Source organism: Thalassophryne amazonica, chromosome 17 (assembly GCF_902500255.1).
Source record: "Thalassophryne amazonica chromosome 17, fThaAma1.1, whole genome shotgun sequence".
NCBI classification, from domain to species: domain Eukaryota; kingdom Metazoa; phylum Chordata; class Actinopteri; order Batrachoidiformes; family Batrachoididae; genus Thalassophryne; species Thalassophryne amazonica.
In genome coordinates, this window is record NC_047119.1 from 23,810,725 (window position 1) to 23,830,189 (window position 19,465).

General features: G+C 40.3%; 1 protein-coding gene across 1 annotated transcript in view; it reads left to right on the plus strand.

The window, feature by feature from the left end:
• The window catches only part of brinp1 (bone morphogenetic protein/retinoic acid inducible neural-specific 1), a 424,567-nt gene that overhangs the window by 344,968 nt on the left and 60,134 nt on the right, over positions 1 to 19,465 (plus strand). The gene's annotated exons all lie outside the window — the stretch shown is intronic.

Genomic DNA, 19,465 nt, shown 5'->3' on the forward strand with positions numbered 1-19,465 from the left:
TCATTTCATTCTTCATTCATCTCACAACCTACCTGTGGGGCATATGCACTGATGACATTCATCATCACCCCTTCAATTTCCAACTTCACACATCACTCTATCAGACACTTGCTTAACCTCCAACACACTCTTAACATACTCTTCCTTTAAATTGACCCCAACACCATTTATCTTCCTTTCCACACTGTGGTACAATCACTTGAACCCTCTGCCTATCCTCCTGCTCCTACTTCCCTTCCACTTGGTCTCTTGCATACACAATATGCCTACCTTTCTCGTCTCCATCATGTGAGCCAGCTCTCTCCCTTTACCAGACATACTGCTACCATTCAATGTCCCGACTCGCACTTCCACCCTTCTACTTTTGTTTTCTGTCTCTGGACATGTTCTCCTTCTCTTCTTCTTTGCCCAACAGTACCCCAATTTCCACCGGTACCCTGTTGGGGCAACAGTACCAGTGGCGGTCATTGTTAACCCGGGCCTCAACCGATCTGGTATGAATATTTGATTTGTACTCTGCATCTTTATTTTGGCTTGTTTTGCACCGGATGGCCTTCCTGACACAGCCCTACTCATTTATCCAGGCTTGGGAACGGCATTCAGAATGTACTGGCTGCACACCCCATGTGACTGGAAAACAAAATAAAAATAGCAATTCAAACTTAGCTGAGATTGGCTGTTATAATAGCTTATGAATAAAATAAAAGCATGAACTCTTTGGTATTAGTATGCAACACCACCTCAGTTATATCACGGACAGATTAATAGAAAACCCAATCTATTTCATTCTTCTAATTAAACTTTTAATCACGCCCATTTGTTTCTCAACATTTTTTTCTTTTTTTTTTTCTGCAAAACCTGAACTGCCTCGAGGCTAGCATCTCACTACAAATGTAAGTTAGAAAATATATTCCAGAAAATTAGCCAATCTCTCTAACTACACTTTTTTTTTCTACCTTATGTTCAGTTGGCTCTTAAAATAGTCCAACGCAGCATTCTGGTTCAAATTATACAAGCAAGAAAGGGGGAAAAAAAAACACTTAGTGGTCACATTTCTTCTGAATACATTTTCTTTTCAAAATAACACTTTTCAAAGGAGAATGTTATTTTTTCCTCCTTTTTCTTTTTCATCCTCTGTGGTCTGGTCTTTGTAAGCCGGTGAGGCTGTGAGCCATAGATAACACAACATGGAAATGACACTCCCCGGATCCTCCCTCTGCTTCCACACAGATTTAGATTAGAAATTCTGTAGTGGAATCTGACATCAAGGAAGCCACCTATCAAAGTCTGAACTCAGACCTCGTCTGCCTCAAAGGTTTGCCTTGCACACATTTACTAAATTGACCACCACAGTGTGCTTTCCCAACAATCATCAGAATGAAAGTTGGCAGCGGAATGTTTTTCTCTCTCTCTCGCTCTCTCTCTGTCTTTTACCCACATGAAATTTCATGCATGGCTTTGTCCCATTAGATGTGAAACTTTCCATTGCTTAAATGTAATATGATTGTAAAGATTTCAGTTTCACATTTTGACATTTTTAGAGCTTGAGTGCATTCTCTACAAATGCGTGGCTTTACTGGCAGCCAGCTACGGCACAAGAAAGCATCAGGATGTGTTGTTAGCAGAGACTATTTGTAGACATGCAACAACAATCTCATTGATTATGTCAGAGCAAATTAATCTCTCTCTCTTTCTCTCTCACTCTGTATTTCACCAAATGAATTCATAACCTTGAACACATCGATGAAAAATTATTTGTAATACAATGATTTTTTTTTTTTTTAACTGATGGACTAAAGCACCATTTCACACTTACATTTTATTTTAAAAGATCATTTTATCACAGAGCATATTTGCAGTTTGGTTATTGTCCCAAGGAAACTAAACTCGGCACAGTTGACCAGCTTTATGCAAAAGTTTTATGCACTTTTGAAGTATAATTTTTAAAAAGAATATCATATTATTATGTTAAAACCCTCATTTTAAGATAATTTTAAAAAGACCAAATCGGAGGTGTACTGTACATTAGGTGAAGTGGAAATCTTCTAATTCTCCATGCAGCAGCATTCGTCAATCAGCTTTTGTTTAGGCAACATTTTTCCCATATTTTATCATACTTTTACTCTGTGGCTCGGGGTGGGGGGGTGGGGTGGGGAGATCTACCACTGTTGATCATCATATATTGACAAATTGATTGCTAAAATCCTGATTAAATACATCACAGTTATGTTATAAATCACAGGAGACTACTAAAAAGCTGAAGTGTTTTTGTGTTGTGTTGGACGTGTTATTTAATGTGTCCAGTTATTAGGGCCAATGGCACTTTTTTCTGGATCATGCGCAGGGAAATTTGCCTTCATGTCATAACTGATGGTTTAACATAATGCAAGTAGACCACTTCATCTACATTCCCCAAAGTAACTGCTCATTTGGAAAGATATGCAGTGCAAAATCTGTCATGTTGCAACTACATTTGGAGCATGTTCAACTTCATTTTCCTGTTTGTTTGGCACATTATCCGAGTGCAGAATAAGGCACAGGATGCAAATTGGGTTTAGTCACTTGATTAGTCAAGGGTGTGTTTTGAGCTTTACATGAATTACTCTGGGTATCTCGTACCAAAGTGACTAAGACCCAAAGTCAATAGGTGCACATTTTTTAGGAAACCTAACTCAGAGGAGCTCAGGTGTTTGACAGTGCATCTTGTGTACAAACTGGATGTGTTGTTTTGGCGATGCTTTGGGAGCTCTTCTGCCTCAGAGATTGGTCAGGCATTGCCACGGACACTGACTTACGAATTCAGTCTCTTTGCCTGGGCTTCAGAGCTGCAACTATTGTGATTCAATTATTGTGCCATTGTGCATATATAGACAGGTGTGTGTCTTTCCGAATCATGTCCAGTCAACTGAATTTACCCCAGGTGGACTCCAATTAAGCTGTAGAAACATCTCAAGGATGATCAGTGGAAACAGGATGCATCTGAGGTCAGGTTTTGAGCATCAAGGCAAAGGTTGTGAATACTTGTGTATATGTGATTTCTTTCTTTCTTTCTTTCTAAAAAAAAAAAACTTTTTTCACATTGTCATTATGGGGTATTGTGTGTAGTAGTTTGAGAAAAAAATGAATTTCATCCATTTTGGTATAAGGCATTATTCCAGAACAAAATGGTGAAAAGTAAAGTGCTGTGAATACTTTCCAGATGCACCGTATCTGACTATTGTGCCATATGCACAAATACTAGAAATACACTATTCTTGACAATGAGCCAGGCTTTTGGTTATCAGTGTTGCAAATGCTTTGTTACCACAGCAATCCACCTCACTGCACCTGATTTTAAAACTAATGTTCAAATAATCACAAGCAAACTTGTTTGAAAAATGTGGGTATTTGGCTTGAGAATGACAACTGCATCGGATGCCAACTAGCAATCACACATGGTATGCTCTGTGTCCTGCTTTACACCTGGTGGAGACATGAACCCAAAGTCATTCCAACAGCACACAGGGATTCTCCAGAGAAATTTATCAGCACACTGCAGATGTAGACAAGCCCAGTGTCCAGCGTCTAGAAGCACTACGACTCTGCAGACTGGAACTTGGTCCTACTATTGCAAAGGTATAAACATTGCCATGCATATCCGTCCATTAGTTTCCTTACTACATATCTCCATAAGCAACCCGATCTCATTCCGAATTTGTTAATGCGTCACAAAAAGTGATTTAATGTTTTAGTTCATACCATCACAAAATTGAGTACGTTTTAAGGTTTTATTATTGTCTTATAAAGTTGTTCATGGGCTAGCGCCATCTTATCTGGCCGATCTGGTGGAACCCTACGTGCCGGCCCGGGCTTTGTGGATGCGGGATGCGGGACTTCTCTGTGTTCCCAGGGTGAAGAAGTCAGCAGGTCAAAGAGCCCTTTCTTATCGTGCACCCGCTATGTGGAACGGTCTTCCCGCGACCGTAAGGCAGTCAGAGTCCATGGACATTTTTAAGTCAAGACTTAAAACCTATTTTTATTCTTTTTCTTATGAATAGTTTTTTTTAAATCTGTTTCATTCTTTTACTTCTGTTATATATTAGAATTTTTAAATTTTATTTATTTATTTAATTTTTTTTATGTTGAACTGTTCTGTGTGAGGCGCCCTGAGACGGCTTTTGTTGTGTTATAAGCTGATTAAATTGAAACTGAATTGAAATTGTTTGTGACGCTATTATGAAATTTCGTCTGTGGACACAGAATGGGAATTGAACCTATAGGTCTACATATTGGTAGCTCAACACTTCCTCCCACTGAGCTACTTGTTCTATAATAACTGCAGTTTAAATGCCCTTTTGTTCTTCTACATGAATTTATACCTTATTTATTTGTCCTTTCTCCAGGCTAAAACTTAGGAACCCAATAATATTCTTTTAACTGGATTTTCACTCTCTGCATCCACTGAGACCTTGAAGGAAAAAAAAAAAAAACCTCCATCAGTGGGTGAGAATTAAATGAAAGTGAAAATTAGCCTGTTACACTAGCTCATCAGGTCTTTGATTACTTTAAAAAACTGTTTTCATGCAGTTCAGACTTTTGGGAGAAAATATTTCACTTCCTTTCTGACTTTATTTTATCTGTTACTATTAATCTTGATTTTTCAGTGGAGACTTTCATTCGATTATACGAAAGAATGGATTAGAATGGGTAAGGCGATACCTAACACACATAGACAGTGCTGGAGGTTGAAATAATGTCCAGCTGCCATTAACATGCACGGACAGAGTCCCCTCCAATATGGCTGTCATAAATTAGTGCCAAACAAAAAGCAAGCTTTCCTCGATCCTCCGCCACACACTTTCTCCCTTTTTTTTTCCTGCTTTCTCCCATTTCCTCAAGAGCCTATCTTGGAAGAGCCATGAGCCTATCTCAGAAGATTTATGAATATGTTACAATAGCCTGAGCCAACAGTTTTCAAAGTGGTGAAGTGAAAATAAATTAAACCAGCCCTGTAGACAAGTCGTGTGGAGAGTGATGAATTAGATAGTCATTGCATTGTCAGTCCATGTCTGCGCTTCCTTTTGAGGGAAAAACCAGCAAATGGCACGCAGAAGGCAAACAAACATACATATCAATTAAGCTGTTTTTGATGACGCGCACGGAAAAATTGATTGGGAGGCGAACACATTTCAGTCAACACAATGTCCTTGGTTACTGGCAAATAATTTAATGCAGGAAAATCTCTGATATAAACAAAGCAAATGTCAAACACACATGTCGATGAACACAGTGATGCGTTTTGATCTTTCTCCTTTTCAGACATCCTCTTCTTCATGCTGTGTGTGTGCAGACAGGCCGGCCTTCAAAACCGTGTAGGTTTCACTTTCCTCAACAACTCCAATTCCTTTGAATGATATCAACAAACACGGTATCAGAAAGGTCTTTTATATCTGATGCTTTTGCTTGCAAATTTTATTACCTCCAACTTCTGCTTTTGTTCAGAGAGCTCATAACTCTGGACCATTTTGGAGATGGGTGCCAGTGTCGCAGACCGAACGGTCCGCCCCTAAAAATCGGTCCGCCTTTTGTATCTGCGCATGCATCATTTCGGACCACAGCAGCACCTCTGAGACGGAGTCTCTTCACTCAAAGCAATCAAATGGATTAATGGAATTATTAACCATCAGATGATAAAAGTAAAACCTCTTAAATCATTCTAAAGTCAATTTTAAGCAGAAACGAGGCTGTTTTAAGCAGAAACAAGGCGAAATTCCATGACGCTTTGAAATTTCAGACACGCAGTGAACACATCAGCTAGCAGCTTGTTTAGCTGTGGCGCTCTGATGGCTTCTGCCACCTTTTATGATGAAATAATGTTGACTTTATGTGGAAATGATTGTTGTACAAAAGTTTCAGATATCTGTCACTGAGATAGATGATGACCGGAGTGCAGTTTAAAGCAGAAACAAGGTGATAATCTGTGAACCGCGTCGTCAGGGGGGACTGATTTTTAGGGGGACCATTCAGTCTGCGACATCGGCACACGCTTTTTCTGCCATCCCCTTACATAGGAAACGTCTGTACTTAATGAACTCTTTCCATGTTGAGCAGGAGGCCAGGTTTCAATTGGAAGCGGTCAATCATAAGTGAGTTTCCATAAATTTCCATTTTCCCGCATTGGCTGTGATGAGTTGGTGTGTCTGTGAGTGCCCACTGTGATCTTCTTCACACACAGTTTCATCAAGTGGTTGGAAAATATTTGTTTTGCTCTTCTTTGTTTTCAGTTCATCTGGGCTTTTTGGAAAGTGCAATATAAAGAGTTTTGTTTGTAAAGCACAATTACTGTACGACCTTTGTCAAGGGTGTTTTGTTGATACTGATGTGTGCTTCTTGATTTGTTAACAGAATAACTCAAAAACTAATGTTTTTTAAATCGACACTGATAACAAAACCTTTATTCCACACTAACAGTAAATGCAGTGTATTTCTACTTTGTTGCAAAGTCATAAGACCTGTTAATGATTAGCATACCTTAAGGTGCGTTTACACATAACCAAGACACATTATGAATGTCATTTTTCTGTCATTCGTGACACATTCCTGACATTCTTAATGTGACTTAACGCATCTGAATAGGTTTCTTAATAGTGCGTGTTGGTGCGTGATATTCTTGATATTCGTGGAGCATGTTTTTTGCCTGTCAAAAAATCTTCCACGAATGTCACACACCACCCTCATTTCGCCTCACGTCGTGGAGGTCGCACCTGAGCGTATTGATCCGTCTTGATGACTAGTGATCCTTAATAGAACGTGACAATGTTCGTAGTGGTTCCTGTGATGGTTCTTGGAGCCCAAACTGTCACGCGTTATTACAAAGTGACACGGAAACTGTCAAGTTTTGACACAACTTGTAATGCGGCATCACATTTCACTGGGCGCCACGACAAATCAGTTTTCTGTCACGTGCGCACAATTAAACTTGGCTCCAAGTGTCGTTCCACAGTTCCTGCTGAAGCTCCTCAGGACGCTCCTGCAGCAACCAAAGGAGCGAGAGGAGCCTCATGTGCAGCCAGACATCTCTGCACCTCCTCCAGTCCGGCGGAGGAAGAAGCGTGCGCACAATTAAACCCTGCTGCACCCCATTCAGTTTGATTGCTGACACCAAGTCGGCTAAAAGTCTAACTTCAGTGCTCTTCAGCGCGCTCCTGCAGGTGTTCCACCTGCTGCATGTGCCTGATGTTTGGGAAAATGCGCGAAACGAGACCCGCATGAAGCCACACATTTGGCTCTGTCCGTCTCCTCCTCCTCTCTGCACCACTCTATGGCACAGAGCCCAACTACGCATGCAGTCACAAAGTTCTTCTGAAAAACTGGAGCGATCTGAATTCGGTTGGATGAATATGGGTGTGTGTGTGTGGAGACAATTCACCTCGTTACAACGTGACAGAACTTAACGATGCACTGTTACGTGCAATAGCGCGCAATAGCGCACAACAACGCAGAACATTATTCTTGACCATGCGTAATGGTTCTTGATAATTCTCCAGCAACACATGCCATTAATCGTAACGTGTGGTAACAGGTTGCAGCAGTTCCTGAGGACACCTGATGCCTCTGCCCTGAATCATCACATTTGTGATCAGTGGCCATGAATGTGTACTTCGTGGCATTCGTGACTTGTCATCGTTATGTGTAAATGCAGCATTAACATGCTTGAAAATATGTGGTAATCTTTGCACTTGTACTTGTAGTAGTGCATACAGGAGTATTGTTTGTGGTTCTGAGTCTGTCCATCTGTGTGTGACAAAAAAAAAAAAAAAAATCCCAGAGTTTGGTGTGATCCAGTTCAAACTTGGTGAAACAGCTGATTGTCAGCCAAGAACAAAGTGATATGATTTTGGAAAAAAGAGATGGCATAATGTCACTTTGAGCAGATGGAATCAGTTAATCAGTGAAATCACCTGGTAGAGTCGGTGGTTGCAAAGAAAACCTGTACCCTCTTGATTCTTTCTAGAATCAGTTTGAGACCTTTGATCTATATACTGGTTGCCCTGTGATAGGCTGGCAGCTGTCCTTGTCCAATGACCACTGCGAAAGGCTCCGCTCCCCCACATCCATGGTTGGACTAAGCGGGATTACAGAATGAATGAATGCTTTTTAGAGAACAGCTCTGAATATTAAGAATTCTATGGTCCAATTAGAAAAAGTCAAATATAAGGCCAAAACTTTAACCACAGTTAATCAACATGAGGCTGGCTAACATGAAATACCCCATAGTTACAAACATCTATGAAATCTAAAATCAATTAAGCACCTACATGTTAAATGATTTATAGATGCGCAGTTCTGTCCTCCATAAACAGAGGAGAGCTGGTTAGAAACCACTCTATCCTCTGTAAGCAAAAAAAGAACTGGTCACAAAAAAGGAAAAAAATAATAATTTATTTTGACCCCATACTAATATGCTGGCAATATTACCCAAGTCATCCAGAGGCATACAGTTTTAACTTATGGTTAAAATTTTAACCAAACTAATTTCGGACAAGTTATTTAAATTAACGTCACGTCTGAAGTTTTATAAAGTGAAAATATCAGCTATGTGTTGTAGTTTTAAAGTAATGCACTAATTTTGAAGGTTTTAGTTTGGGCATGCTGTGCACAGGTGCATTATGGGTACCTGAGTACATTCACGACAGAAGAAATGCATTTGAGACGCTCTGATCAGGCTCCACACGGACAACAACATTAAAGTCTTTGTATATTGTGCCTAAAACTCTCATGAATATATTCTCTGGGTTTATAGACATTGTTATTGTGTTTGTTTTATGTAAAAATGCCAGAAGAAGCTCAGGTTGCTCCTCCATTATTTTCAATTGGAATCACTGCAATCGATTCCTGTTTGCTATTAGAGTCCTGCATATGTCAGACACTGTCTGTTGTCTTTGTTCCAGAGTAATATATATAAGATGTCTGAAATTCAGGTTGTGTTTATTAAATTCCACACATCTTAAACGAAGCAGACACGGATTATCTGGAATTTTGTTTTGGCAAGTTTTCATGGTATCTACTGCCATCTACTGGCCAGTAGTGTTCATGGTAGTATTCACCCTAGTACTGAGTGTCTAGTAGTTGGCGGTTATCTAATTACAACTTGGCTTTTTTTTTGAAAATGTCTTTTTTTTACAAATAAAAAATGGCATATTTTGCCAAAGCACATTTATCTGTAAACACCAACACACGACACACCTCACATTAACATGTTGGTTTACATAGAATGAATCAGTCAACCAATCAGTGTTAGCAGAGGCACATTTTACCCATAATGCTTTGCCATCTGTCTGTGTTTGTTACAAAACTTCAGAATTAGTGCATGATTCAACATTAAAAGATATATGTTATATTTTAACATTGTACAAATGATAGAATTGACATTAATGGAGTTATTCTATCAGTATTAATTACATTTATAAAACAAACCATAAGTCAGCACTGCTTTATTTTCCAACACCTCCGCCTCACAGCAACATTGCAATTGAATAGAGAGTTGAGCTTTGCTGCTCCTCTCAACCGCTTTGCTGCTTGAAGCTATGTAGTAAACAGGAGATTCTAGCAGTGGACATGGCACTCAGCCCCCTGAAATGGACAGACGCAAAGTGAAAAAGTGTGCTGTGGTCTGATGAGTCCACATTTCAAATTGTTTTTGGAAATTCAAAGAATTCAAAGATTCAAAACAATTTTATTGTCATATGCACAAAGGAACATGTTCCCTGCACAATGAAATGTGTTTACTGCATTTAACCCATCCTAATTGCCAGTTAGGAGCAGAAGTCGCCTTTAGGCGCCCGGGGACCAGCTCCAGATGTATATCCTGCCTTAGGTCAACAGCAGGGCTGAGCAAACCATGACCGGCCTCATGACGACAGACGACACACACATAACACACAACACACATAAGCCGGCCTGGTACATGAACACATAAAAAGCACACACAAGGTAAAACTTGGGAAAGAAAAACCTTCATTGCTGCTGCATTGAATCATGCAGCAGCAATGCAGGAAAAAACCCATCAGCACAATGAACAATGATCACACACAACAACAGGACGAGAGACAACGACCAAGATTTGTAAGAGTCCACTTATCAGACAGAACACTCCGGAGGCCGCCTTTAGGCACCATCAACGGCCTTGTTCATCCATTCTGGAGGAAGGAGGGGCCCAGCCCTGAACAGTCCACTGTCCACAGTCAACGTCAGAGCTGGAGAAGCTGAGGGCTGGGGGAGACCAGGGGAGTGAGGCATGAGCGTTGTTCTTCTTCCAGGAGGTTTTTATCACAGCGGCCTTGAAGTGCAGCTGTGTTTTGGGAAGCCGAATGAAAATCCAGATTAGCAGACGCCTGAAAGATTCCACAATCTGAGACAGAGTGGCTTTCAATACATCTGAATTAGGAGAGGAGATGTGGTCATTACTGACGATCAATGCGGTTTTCCAGTGCAGCCATTCTTCCCGAGATGGTATCCAACGCGCGGTTAACACCCGCCGACTGAGCTGACACTTCCCTTCCAATCGAATCAATCATGTGGGGCAGCCTGGACGGGCCAATTATTGCCGCTTCCACTTTCTTAATTTTCTGGTAAACCAGCGCTATGCCCGCTCCACACAGCAGGAACCCGGTCACCACTGTGCCAAATATATACACATCTTCAACGTCCTCCACAGACAGCGTGTAAAGGCACATGACCTGCCATTTCCTCCAACTGTCCATCACGTAACCCATCATATGTATCCCGGCAGGACAGGTCGGATCCTCCGCTCCCAAGTGTCTTGTAGAAAAAATAGTGTCAATTGCGTTCAGAGACCACTTTAACAGATCCATTTTTGCTGTTTCCAGAAGAGCAAAGCTGGCAGCCTCACAGACAACACGCCACAGAAGCAGGAAAGATAAGGAGGGAGGGAGAAGAGAAAAATCATAGACATTGTGTCCTCCAGACAAACGAGGAAAAAGACCATCCAGATTGTTTCCAGTGCAAAGTTCAAAAGCCAGCATCTGTGATGGTATGGGGATGTGTTAATGCCCATGGCATGGGCATCACATCTGTGATGGCATCATCAATGCTGAAGGGTACATCCAGGTTTTGGAGCAACACATGCTGCCATCCAAGCAACGTCTTTTTCAGGGACATCCCTGCTTATTTCAGCAAGACAATGCCAAGCCACATTCTGCACGTGTTACAACAGCGTGGCTTCATAGTAAAAGAGTGCGGGTACTAGACTGGCCTGCCTGCAGTCCAGACCTGTCACCCATTGAAAATGTGTGGCGCATTGTGAAGCACAAAATATGACAACAGAGACCCCGGACTGTTGAATAACTGAAGTCGTACATCAAGCAAGAATGGGAAAGAATTCCACCTACAAAGCTTCAACAATTAGTGTCCTCAGTTCCCAAATGCTTATTGAGTGTTGTTAGAAGGAAAGGTGATGGAACACAGTGGTAAACATACCACTGTCCCAGCTTTTTGAAATGTGTTGCAGGCATCCATTTCAAAATGAGCAAATATTTGCACAAAAACAATAAAGTTTATCAGTTTGAACATTTTTCTGTGAAGGCTCTCAGTTGTCCAGGTGGTTTCCATAGTAGAGAAGCTTGAATCTTTGACTGGACTGGGTTGCTTGACACAAGGATGTTTCACTTCTAATCGCAGAAGCTTCCTCAGCTAAAATTCTTGCTCTGGTAGTCTGACTTCTGTCTTGACTCCTGTAGAGAAGAAATGGATGCGGCAAAGGCCAGCATCAGTTTGAACCTTAAATATCTTGTCTTTGTGGTGTATTCAATTAAATATTGGTTGAAGAGGATTTGTAAATCATTGTATTTTGTTTTTATTTACATTTTACACAATGTCCCAACTTTATTGGAATTGGGGTTTTATAATATAGTATTGAACTATGCACTGGTTATCAAATAAGAGTCATGGAAGACTAACTTATTCAAAGTTGTTGAGGTGTCTTGGTGGCTTCCCTCACTAGACTTCTTGTATTGTCACCCAGCTTCACTTCACAGTGGCATACTGAGTTGTCTTTGGAAAACTGGCTGAAAATGTGATGATTTGTATTAAATATAGTACTTATATTTCATTTGGCCAATTACTTATAGGCTCTAACAATGGAGGCAGTAAATGTTTGAAACCCGTCTTAATTCTGAAATGGTTAATGCAAGACGTTTGTTAACCCCATTGAAATTGTTGAAAGTCTACACCTCAAGCATCTGTTGACATTATCTCCATTGTGGTGGAGTATAAGTAGACAAAATATCAAAAACTGTCACTGTCCAAATACTTATGAGCCTAACCCCCTTTTAAAATTTCTGTTAACTCATAAAATTGTTAACGTTCACTCAAAACCAACTTTGTGCTGGTGTTTTAGATTTTTAATGAAGAAATTGTTGGGCTTTGCTCAAGTGCAGAGAAAATGTGTGCTTTCTATTATTTCTGTGTTTAGGATTGTTTGATGTAATTTCTTCAATAAATGTTGGCTTGTGATCTGATGTTATGTCACTTTCGGGGCAGTTGTATCTTTTATTGGTGAAATGGAAATGTCAGAGCATGTCATTCATCCTTCCTCCCTCTCGCCGGGGTGCTTGTAAAACATGTGATTTCTGCAAGAGGCTGCAAAGCGGGCACACATGTATGTTGTCGTGCTTGTGTGTGTGTGTGTGTGTGTGTGTGTGTGTGTGTGTGTGTGTGTGTGTGTGTGTGTGTGTGTGTGTGTGTGTGTGTGTATGTGTGTGTGTGTGTGTGTGTGTGTGTGTGTGTCTGCATGCACGCGCTGCGATACTAATGCGGCATCACACCAGCCGAGGTTTCACTTCCACTGCTGTACAGGGACACATGGCAACACATACTGAAACAGCTTGAAGAGGAAAAACAAGTACATAAATAAGCAACAGCAACTGTACAGAATCTGTACTGTAATCAAGCATGTGTTCACAGCAATTGTTGGTCTCCTGACAATATGCAACATATGGCTTCATGCACCATGTTGGCATGAAAATCACATTTTATTGTCCGAGACCATTAGCTCAAAAATGGCCAAACAATGGAAATTTTGCAGAACAAGTCAGTGTTTTCAGCATAGGTCCAGTAAAAATGGTAGAATCACAAAGTCACAGAAAATTCCACTAGGGTCTTTTTCAAAATCCAAGATGGCGTCTAAAATGTCTGTCATTGCATGCCTTTGCTTCTGGGTAGGTCAGCAAGCTGATTTAAGTGTCTAAATATATATTTTAGGGCATGAGAATATCTTTACCATGACTATTTAAAGGTTTTAGATGTGAATCCCTTGGATAATATTCAAATTTTAATGTTTTAAGTCAAGATGCCATGGACAGTGCTGTTAATTCTCATACTATGTTACCTTACGCATAATCATTATTGCACCCCAAAGTATATGCTGATGGATAGGATACAGAAGGTCCCAAAGGGCCTTCCATAATCCACTTGAGTTATTCTTTTTAACTTGTGCCTTGCAACCAGTCCACTTAATGTCTGCCTGGATAGTTGCCATACAGGACCGAAGGGAGTTCCATTGTGTTAAGGATGCGGCAAAGGGCAGCATCAGTGCTCTCATCTTCAACGGCTTATCCGGGATTGGGTTGCTGGTTGTCCAGTTTGTGGGAAAGTTGGCTTGGACATCTCTTGGAGAGCTCATCTACTTCTCGAAATTGTTGCCTTTGTCGATTCAAGAATTACTTCAATATGTAATTTCAGGATTTTTCTTTTACATGGCACCAGGGCACTTTGTATTTCTGTTTCAAGCTTTTACGGAGATTACGGAGACTTGCATCCCTATTGTTGATTTTTCCGAGTAAGGAGGTTTTAGTAATATATAGAACACGAGTCTTTTTATTCTACACAGATGAATCACATATGCATATAAAAGCAGATGTATGTTAATGTGCTCTATAAAATGGGATTATCTGAAGCTTTTGTTTCATTCTTACCTACACATAGCGACAAGAAAAAAAAAACATTTTGTGGGTTGTAAATTCAATAATTTTTGAGATGGTACATACTGATTGTGTTGTTCACAATATTTCTGACACACATTTTTAAAAAAGTGCAAAATATAGGCTTAGTCAATAGGGATGTCATTTCTCTTGTACTTTGTATTCATGATAATCTGCTGTAATCTACTTGGGACAGACGCAGCACAACGCATTTTCCATTTGAATGGGAAGTCGACTTCATCCACAGTCTGAAACATGCAAACATATTCCAAGACCTGAGAATAGCTTCAACTGAACAGGTTGTCCTCCATCAGGCCAAACGCACACATGATCAGGCACCTAAATGATGTTATGCAAAGCGATGGAAAGTCAATCGATGCTACATTAGCTGCACCTTGACTTTAGAGGCGTGGGAGAGAACCCCTTGTGTGAAATGGGCCAACGCAGCATGTCTTAAAACTATAAGCACCCCCCTCTCTATTAAGTATCAAGTGATAAGGGAGGACAGACATGCAGACCTGGACCAAGGAGGAACAGTCAGTCTTCCAGTTCAGGGGTCTTTGCTTTTGTATCACGGCTGCAATGGTAACCTCCTATGGTAATTTAATGCCCTCATTGAAGTAATGCACTTTAGTGCACCAGTGGATTAAGTAATGATTATTTTGTGAAATTGCGACCACACAATGCTCAATTAATCTTTAATGAAACTGTAACTTATGAGGCGGAGAGTGGCATTGCAATAAGCAGGCAACCGCTTGCCAAGGCAGTTACAAGCCTCGGTTGCGACTTACACTCCCCACATATCACCACAGATAAATGCAGCTCACAGAGAGAGAGAGAGAGAGAGAGAGAGAGAGAGAGAGAGAGAGAGAGAGAGAGAAAGTCACACTTGCACAGTGTTCGTTTTTAGCATTCACAGAATGTCCGGGGGCAGATATCCTCTTGTGTGCGTGAAAGAAATACATCAACCATGGATGTATGCAATGAGATTAACTGCCGTTTTGAGGTGCTATTTATTTAGAGCAAACCAGCCGTGGAGGTTGCAGGGAGTTCTGTCCAGTGAAAGAACACTGAATTTTGAGGTTACCAAAAGGTTGTGCAAGAAGGTTCTCCTTTTATTAAATGAATGAGATTTCCAATAACCACCACTTTAATTGGCAAATACTGAAGCTTAGCCCGAGTTGATGGTATCAGTACAGGGTTGGATATGTTGCCACCCATGTAGGTATACACAGACACACACACACACACACACACAGAAATTGCAATGTAGTGTTTGGTAGTGTGAAGGATGTTGCAAAGAGGGGTGCAGCACCTACATACAGCAAGGACATGTATATGAAGGTACAATATGGTTACATTAAGCCATATGTTCCAAAAATATATATAAAAAAGCTGGTAGAGCAAGTCCTATGCAGGCCCAGAGGTCCATTGTGGTGGTACTTATCCCAGATAATGTAGCATGAAGCAGATGATACTCTGCGACTCAATTCAATTTATTGATATAGTGCCAAATCACAACATAACTCACCCCAAGGTGCTTCATAAGGGTAAGGTCAAACATTACCCACCCCCCTGAGCATGCACGTAGGCAACAGTGGTAAGGTAAAACTCCCTCTGGCATTTTTTTGATTGTAGGAAGAAACCTTAAGCAGACCAGACTGAGAGGAGTGACCTTCTGCTTTGGCCAAACTAACAGTAACAAAAGCTCAAATAACTAAATACAACAAAGAATTGTCAAACATAGAAAGCAGAGATGATGGAACCAAGCATCCAGGCACACACAGAGTCCAGTGGGCACTAAAGCCCACAGTCCTTCAAAAGGTTCCTTTAACAATTAGGGTTGCGGTGCACACTGGACTATGTGGGTGTCTGGATGCTTGGTTCCATCTCTTTGGTAGAACTCCCCTTAGACTGGACACCAGTCCATTGCAAGTTACTTCTCCACTCAACACCACATACTCATTTACAGCTGAGTGGACTGAGACAATGTTGAAGTGTCTTGTCTGAGGACACAGACAGGAAGCCTGAAGCACACACTGGGAATTGAGCCCAGGCCCGAATGTAATCTGTAACTAAGATTACTATGACCAAACAAAAAACATGAAACTAAATGGAAAATATATGATAAAATTTCCTTTCCTACTTAATAGAAGTGATATGCATTTACTTTCATTCCGTATTCTCAAACTTTTAACAGGAACAGCTGAATTGTTCTGTTACTCTGTAATAAAGTATAAAGTGAAATTTAAACAGGTTTTATTCATTAAGCTGCAGTTTAAAATGTTAATTACCATAACACTAGTTGACTTTCTCAACAGTTTTGGAAATGAAAAATTCCTAGTTAGTACATGTATATACAGTGAAAAAAGTGAAACATCGGGGCACTTCATTCAAAGTACTTATTTACATTGGTCTAAAGGAAAATTGTGGTTTCCAGTTTAAATCTGCTGGAATCACTTTACCAAATCAGAAATATACATTGTGAAAAACTAAAAAAAAAAATTGCTGTAACAAATTAAATCATTTTTTTAAAGTTCATTCAAACTATCATTTTTTTCAGTGTATACACTGTTAAACCGAACGCTCGATTTTAATACAATAATTAAGTTGCTGTAACTCAAACTTTGAAAAAAGTTACAGTCACTCATTTCCATTAATTAAAGTAACTCAAAAATGAATTGCTGTCCTTACAACTCAGTTCCTTTAAGTGCATTTAAAGTTTTGGGGCATTTAAGTATTGGTGATGTATTTCCGGTGCATTCCATTTACTCATTTGAATTGAGTTCATGTAACGAAGGCCAGCAGGTGTCGCTTTGCAGGTGTAGTTAGTAAACCTCACTCTGAACAGCTCAAAAGAATTCCCGAGGGGAGCGAATGGGCAAAGTCATAACCACACAACGCAGAGTCCAAAGAATGGTACACCTGTGCACTAATCATGGTGTCTAATCAGCATCTTGATATGGCCCACCTATGAGGTGGGATGGATTATCTCAGCAAAGGAGAAGTGCTCACTATCACAGATTTAGACTGGTTTGTGAACAATATTTGAGGGAAATGGTGATATTGTGTATGTGGAAAAAGTTTTAGATCTTTGAGTTCATCTCATACAAAATGGGAGCAAAACCAAAAGTGTTGCGTTTATATTTTTGTTGAGTATGTATATATATATATATATATATATATATATATATATATATATATATATAGATAGATAGATAGATAGAAAGATAGATAGATAGATAGATAGATAGATACTTTAGTGATCCTTTATAGGAAATTATGCTGTTGCAGCAGCTCACACAGACATACACATTCAGACAACCATCTAAATACCTAAAATAGTAGCAGCTGGAATAAAAGTCTTCCTCATACGCTCCAACCTGCACTTGTAGTGCAGCAGATAAGTGAATATTTACTGAGGGATCCTTCAAATGGTGATGCAAGCACCAAATTTGGCACACATACTCCTTAGACATTACTCTTTAAAAATGCCGGGTACCCACATGAACTTTCAATAGGCGGCCAAGAAGGGGTCAATTGAAGTATTACATGGGGGTCAAAATTTAAAAATGCGCCAATCATATTGAAATGTATTCCATATCATTTGTCTGATCATAAAGATTCCAAAAAGGTATAGTTTGGACAATCTGTGAATGAATGTTCCGGAGTTATGGGTTAAATACAGCAAGAACAGTGACAAAGGTCAATTTCAATTTGTACAGGGGTCAAAAGTTAAAGTTGCTCCAATTTTGGTAAAAAGTGATGCAAATTATTAGTTGGGTGAATACGGTTTTAAAAAGGAATAGTTTGCATCATGTATCATGCTTAGTTATCATGTTACAGGGTAGCATATGTCACACGTCATAGAATCCAATGAATGCTGATATTGTTTAACCTTTACTTTGCAAACCAAGCATGCAACACAGTCAAAACTATTCCATTTATTAATCCTATTAGCTCAACCAGTAATTTGCACCACTTTTTACCAAAATTGGAGCAACTTTAACTTTTGACCCCTGTACAAACTGAAATTGACCTTTCTCAGTGTTCTTGCTGTTTTTACCCCATAACTCCAGACCATTCATTCACAGATAGTCCAAACTATACCTTTTTGGAATCTTTATGATCAGACAATATGGAATACCTTTCAATATGATTGGAGCATTTTTAAATTTTGACCCCTGTGTAATAATTAAATTGACCCCTTCTTGGCCGCCTATTGAAAGTTCACGTGGGGGCCCGGCATTTTTAAAAGAGTAAGGGCTAAGGAGTATGTGTGCCAAATTTGGTGCTTGCATCACCATTTGAAGCATTTTTTTCAGTTATCCGCTGCACTATTGGGAGCTATCAGTCTGTGATTGAAGGAGCTGTAGCCAATCACCCCCAAAGCATGAAGGGGATTGGAGGGATTGGCCTTGATGGTCGTCATCTTTGAAAGCATCCTCCTTTTGGTCACTTTTTGGGCTGATGGTAACTCTAAGCCGACCACAGAGTGAGCTTTCTTGACAAGTTTGTTCAATCGGTTCCTGTCCACTGTACGAATGGCCTCTCCCCAACAGGCCACAACAAAAAAACAAGGAAGTGGCCACAACTGTATGGTACACTGTCCTCAGCAAGGGTGGGCCAATGTTAATTGACCGTAGCCTCCTTAAAAATAGAGTCTGCTTTGTCCCTTGCTGTACACAGTGTCCATGTGGCTCTTCCAATCCAGCCTCTCATCCAGCTGCATCACCAGGTATATGTGGTTCGGGACCACTTCAACCGTCAGTGTTCCCAATAGTAATTGGTGTCGGATGGGCTCCTCTTCTCCTTCCCCTTTTGAAATCGACTATCATCTCCTTAGTTTTTCCAGTGTTAAGGATGAAATGATTGCACTCGCTCCAGTGGACAAACTCCTTGATGGTATTTCTGTACTCCTGCTCCTCGTCCCCTCAAATCAGACCAACAACAGCCGTATCATCTGAAAACCTTTGCAACAAACAGTTGCTGTTGTTGTACTGGAAATCTGCAGTGTAGATGGTGTAGAGGAATGATGCCAACACTGTTCCCTGTGGTGCCCCAGTGCTGCTCAGGATGGTATCAGAGACACAGCTCTGCAGATGTACAAATTGCGGCCTGTGCGAAAGATGGTCCACACACCACTGGACCAGGGAATCCTCCACCTCCATCCTCCTCGTCTTCTCCCCCAGTAGCACAGGGTGGATGGTATTAAATGCACTTGTAAAGTCAAAAAACATTAACCTCACAGAAGCATCAGCGGTATCCAGATGTGAATATGCCCTGTGCAACATGTAGATGAGGGCATCATCTACACTAATGTTCAGTTGGTATTTGAACTGTAAAGTGTCCATATGAGGCGCCACAGTGTCCCTGATATTTGGGAGGATATATATAACATTTACATTTTTCAAAAGAAGTTATCACTAAAACCTAGGAATCTCTAGTAGTTTCAAAACATTTCAAGGTGACTTACTACAATTTTG